A 6,000-nucleotide genomic window follows, 5' to 3' on the forward strand; every position below is an offset into this window, starting at 1 on the left:
AGTTATCCAATTATAACTTGCACATGCCGTCATAATTATATAATCAAGCTATGGCAGCAATGTTTCTGACCAATGGTATATCAACCTCCCTTTCCATTGTCCCTTGTTCTAATGGGCAAACATGAATTGCAGCTGCACATTGTTTGATTAAATGGTCTTTGACTCTTATCTGGGTTTTCTTTAATCAAAAATGATGGTTTTCACATAGCTTTCCCTGTGTAACTTGCAGCTTATGTGATTTTTAAACTTGTGTGATTATTAATCCTCTCATGTTGGCTAGTGGACTTTGATTAGTAGAGATGTTGCCATGAGGGATACAGCAGGAAACAGGTTTGAATTTTGAATTTCAACCATACTCAATTTCTGGATTACCAAGCGTGAGCGATGTTCTGTCAGATTTGTATTTTTCAGTATCAGTGAGATGTATCATATTTTTAAAAATGATATACAATTTCAGTTTATCCATTTCAAGTGATGAGTATGGAGCTGTCACATTTCAGAAGAAGCAGGATCACAACAAGTATTGCATAGAGATATTTATAACTTCATAAGCACATTAAAAATGCTCACTGGGTTGGCACAGTGGCACAATGGTTAGCACTGTTGCCTCACAATGCCAGGGACCTGGGTTCAGTTCTGGCCTTGGGTGACTGCGTGGAGTTTGCACATTCTCCCCATGTCTGTGTGGGTTTCCTCAGGGTGCTTCAGTTTCCTCCCACAGCCCAAAGATATGCAGGTTGAGTGGATTGGCCATGATCAATATGCTGAGTGATAGGGATAGGACAGGGGAGTGGGTCAAGGTAGAGTGCGCTTTGGAGGGTTGGTGCAGACTTGATGGGCTGAATGGTGTTTTTCGTCACTGTATAGTTTCACTGGTCCCTAGTGCTCAGATCTCAGTCTTTTGTCAACTCACTGGAAGGTTGATGGAATGGTAGGAGTTGGGGTATGGGTGGTGGCGGTGATGATTTCTAATAGTTCATAGCATCTTTAAGCAACTTGAGCTGATTCTCAAACATTTGTATAACTGACTGACACGATTCTGAAGTAAGCTGTCATAAAATTTTCCTTTCTATTCCCCTTGAGTCATTTTGCTTCCCATGAAGGGATTGATAAGGTCTTAACAAAGCAACATATTTTCAGGCTAATTTCTACTGACGCATTTTGGCTGGAGAGTGAGATACACCATAACAGTTAACGATAGACTGGCCACTAAGAGCAGGAACCTGATCAGGACTAGTGGGTGGCCCGGGTGAACCGCGATGCGTTTTCTGCCCAGTGGGAATCTCAATTCAGCCCTGATGCTCGATTCAGCAGGTTGTCAGGATTCCTGCCAGTGGTGAGAGGGTTGGTGAATTCGCCCCACTGTTGCTCAGTGGGTTAACAAAGGTTTTCCACATAAAGTGCATATTGTATCCAAAAAGAAATAGATGGTTTTGTGTTGTTTATACCAAAGTATGGGGTGATGACCTTAGAGGGTAGTGAGTCCACTACCTCAGGCAGAGGGACCTGGGGGTCCTTTTGCACAAATCGCAAAAACCCAGTCTGCAGGTGCAGCAACTGATCAAGAAGGCGAATGGAATGTTGGCCTTTATAGCGAGGGGGATAGAATATAAAAGCAGGGAGGTGTTGCTGCAACTGTACAAGGCACTGGTGAGGCCACAACTGGACTACTGTGTGCAGTTTTGATCGCTGCATTTGCGAAAGGATATATTGGCCTTGGAGGGAGTGCAGAGAAGGTTCACTAGGCTGATACCAGAGATGAGGGGGTTAGCCTATGAGGAGAGATTGAATAGACTGGGTCTGTACTTGTTGGAGTTTAGAAGGCTGAGGGGGAATCTTATAGAGACATATAAGATAATGAAGGGGATAGATAGGGTAGAGGTAGAGAGATTCTTCCCGCTTAGAAAGGATAGCAGAACTAGAGGACCCAGCCTCAAAATAAGTGGGGGGGGGCAGTTTAGATCAGAGTTGAGGAGGAACTTCTTCACTCAAAGGATGGTGAGTCTCTGGGATTCTCTGCCCATTGAAGTGGTGGAGGCTACCTTGCTGAATATATATAAGTCACGGGTAGATAGGTTTCTGATAGACAAGGGAATTAAGGGTTATGGGGAGAAAGTGGGAAAGTGGAACTGATCCACTTCAGATCAGCCATGATCTTTTTGAATGGCAGGGTAGGCTCGAAGGGCCAGATGGCCTACTCCTGCTCCTATTTCTTATGTTCTTATGTTCTTATCCCCAGTTAAGAGTCTTGTACACACCATGACTTATATTCTTCTTCATGGAAGTGACTCTGGAGTCCACTAAGGAGTCTACCCCATTATTACTAAAAAGAAATATTTTCCAGACGTCGCTGGATTCCGGGGAAGTGCCGGAAGATTGGAAAACGGCTAATGTTACGCCGTTGTTTAAGAAGGGTGCCAGGCAAAAGGCGGGGAATTATAGGCCGGTTAGTTTAACGTCTGTGGTAGGTAAAATGTTAGAATCCGTCATTAAGCAGGAAATTGCGAGGCATCTTGAAGGGAATTGCTTGATAGGGCGGACGCAACACGGTTTCATTAAAGGGAAGTCGTGTCTGACAAATTTACTGGAGTTCTATGAGGATGTGTCTAGGGCAGTGGATAGAGGAGAGCCGGTGGATGTGGTCTTTCTGGATTTTCAGAAGGCGTTTGACAAGGTACCTCACAAGAGGTTATTGCAGAAGGTCAGGGGACATGGAGTTGGGGGTAGGGTGTTAGCGTGGATAGAGGATTGGTTGTCAAATAGGAGGCAGAGAGTGGGGGTCAATGGGTGCTATTCGGATTGGCGGTTGGTGACTAGTGGGGTGCCCCAGGGGTCGGTGCTGGGGCCTCAGCTATTTACCATTTACATAGATGATCTGGAGGAGGGAACCGAGTGCAGGGTGTCGAAATTTGCTGATGACACCAAGATTGGGGGAAAGGCAAATTGTGCGGAGGGTGTGGAGAGTCTGCAGAAGGATCTAGATAGGCTGGGCGAATGGGCCAGGAAATGGCAAATGGAATTTAATGTTGGCAAGTGTGAGGTGGTCCACTTTGGTAGGAATAATGGTAGGAAGGATTATTACTTACGTGGCGAAAAACTGCAGCAGGTGACGGTGCAGAGGGACCTCGGGGTCCTTGTGCATGAGTCGCAAAAACCCAGCTTGCAGGTGCAGCAGGTGGTCAGGAAGGCGAATGGGATGCTGGCCTTCATAGCGAGGGGGATTGAATATAAAAGTAGGGAGGTCTTGCTGCAGCTGTATAGGGCATTGGTGAGGCCACAGCTGGAGTACTGTGTGCAGTTTTGGGCGCCGCACCTGCGCAAGGATATTTTGGCCCTGGAGGGAGTGCAGAGGAGGTTTACTAGGCTGATACCGGAGTTGAGGGGATTGAGCTATGAGGAGAGGCTGAATAAACTAGGCTTGTACTCGTTAGAGTTTAGAAGAATGAGGGGAGATCTCATTGAGACGTATAAGATGATGAATGGGATGGATAGGATAGAGGTGGAGAGACTCTTCCCGCTCAAAAAAGACAGTAGGACTAGGGGGCACAGCCTCAAGATAAAGGGGAGGCGGTTTAGAATGGAGTTGAGGAGGAACTTCTTCACTCAAAGGGTGGTGAATCTCTGGAATTCTCTGCCCGTTGAAGTGGTGGAGGCTGCCTCGCTAAATATTTTTAAGAAGCGGGTTGATGGGTTCTTGATAAGAGAGGGGATTAAGGGTTATGGGGAGAGGGCGGGAAAGTGGAACTGAGCAGCGACAGATCAGCCATGATCTTATTGAATGGCGGGGCAGGCTCGAAGGGCTAGATGGCCTACTCCTGCTCCTATTTCTTATGTTCTTATGTTCTTATTAAAATGGCCCTTAACAGCCATGAAGTGGAACTTGCTGACATTGAGATTGTGATCAAAAAGATCAGATTCCATAAAGTAAGGCTCGAATTACATCATAATGTAGTTCCAAATCATATAAGACATTATATAAAACCTACACCATATGGCAGCTCAACACCACCTTCTCAAGGACATGCTGGTTTAGCTATATCCCAAGAAAAAAAAACTGCTTAAATATGAGGGAGATTGTGCTTGCCGTATATCATTAAGGACTTTGTTGCTTGAAGCTGCAAAGATTTTTATATAATACTTCAAGACATAGAAAGCAGAAATCATCCATTTACACTCTTTGCTTGTAACAAAAAAGATAGAAACTATCTTTTTTGTTACACTTTATTTTCTCCACTGAACTTGGAGTAAGTATACTTAGCAATTTGCATTTATAAATTGATAGAAAAACAGAAAATGCTGGAAAATCTCAGCAGTCTGACACATCTTGAAGGGTCATCCTAACTCAAAACGTTGGGTCCATTCTTTCTCCAGAGATGCTGTCAGACCTGCTAAGATTTTTCAGCATTTTAATACATTTATACATGCTTTTCATGAGCTCAGGAACTATAAAATCAATGAACTACTTTTGAAGTGTAGCCACTTTTGTAGTTGGAAAATTTAGCAACCAAGTTGTACACAGCAGGTTCACATAAACGGTAGTGAGATAAATGACCAGGTAGTTAGTTTTAGGTGTGGATGGAAGATTAAATGTTGGGCAGGACATCACCAAGATGGCCATTGCTTATCCCCCAGTCATCCACCTGAGAGGCCGAACATGGTTTTGGTTTAATGCCCGATCATTTATCTTTAAGAATTTTTGAAAAAATCATTGAATATGAGCATCCCTTGCAAGACTAGTATTTGTTGCCCATCCTTAATTGCCCTTCAGCTGAATGGCTTACTCAACCATTTCAGAGGACAGTTAAGAGTCAACCACATTGCTGTGGGTCTGGAGTCATGTGTAGGCCAGACCGGGTAAGGAAGGCAGATTTCCTTCCCTAAAGGACATAAGTGAACCAGATGGATTTTTAAGACAATCAACAATTACAGGTGGAGAGGATAGAAATTCTCTGGGGTATCTTAGGACTTGCGAGGGATTGGAAGGCTTGGGGGTCGGAGGTTAGCAGTAGGTTGAGATGCCCAGGGTTAGGAGATGTGGATCAGTGAGCCAAAGACCAACCAACTCAAGAACAGCTTCTTCCCTACTGCCGTCAGACTTTGAATGGACCTCGCATTAAGTTGATATTTCTTAACACCCTATCTATGACTGTAACACTACATTCTGCACTCTCTCCTCTTCTTCTCTGTGAATAGAATGCTTTGTAGAGTGAGCAAGAAGCAATACTTTTCACTGTATACTAATACATGTGACAAAAATAAATCAAATCTAAACAAATTGAATCAAGGTTCTTCTGGGCTTAGAAAGAGCACAAGAGTGAAACCTATAATGATGTTGGCTGCCTCAGAGCAAACCACTGTTGGAGTGGGAACCTCAGGCGGAGATTACACCCCTTACCTGCAGGGTATGACATTTGTAATGTTTCTTATGGAGGTATAGCAACAGTGCTTGTTAGTCTGTACCCAATATGTTGGCGGACATAATTCTGGTTGGAAGCATGGTTGTATTACTTGTCCGTTATTTTGATGATCTTTTCAGACATTATGGGACCCAATTTCCTGCCCCCTGTATTTATTATAACAACAGAGTTTGGTGATTCTAAGCAGTTCCTCACAATTTATGTAAGTGAGGGAAGAGTTGAATATGTTACTGTGAATCTCATATTGTAACATTATTCAGCAGTGAAGAACACAATGAACCAGACTGAATAATGACTGCAGATTCTTTTGCAGGCCTATATTAATATTCATGCCACCGAGTGTATTCTATGTCAAGGTTTTGCCTCAGGAAATGCTCAAATTAATACTCATGTTACTTCCCATCTGGCAACTGAAATGGAGCACATTCCTCCTGTCTAGCTCATTTTTCTCTATTTTAGCTCCAGTGAAGGGTGTCCTATTAATCTGATTCACAGATCTGAGCTGTGATACTCTGTTTAGTCAGTGAGCATATATCCTGTAGCACTGATCATGGGGTGCCAATCAGAAGCCCAGATGAAAAGG

This window comes from Carcharhinus amblyrhynchos, chromosome 35 (genome assembly GCF_965287045.1).
Source record: "Carcharhinus amblyrhynchos chromosome 35, sCarAmb.v2.hapA, whole genome shotgun sequence".
NCBI lineage: Eukaryota > Metazoa > Chordata > Chondrichthyes > Carcharhiniformes > Carcharhinidae > Carcharhinus > Carcharhinus amblyrhynchos.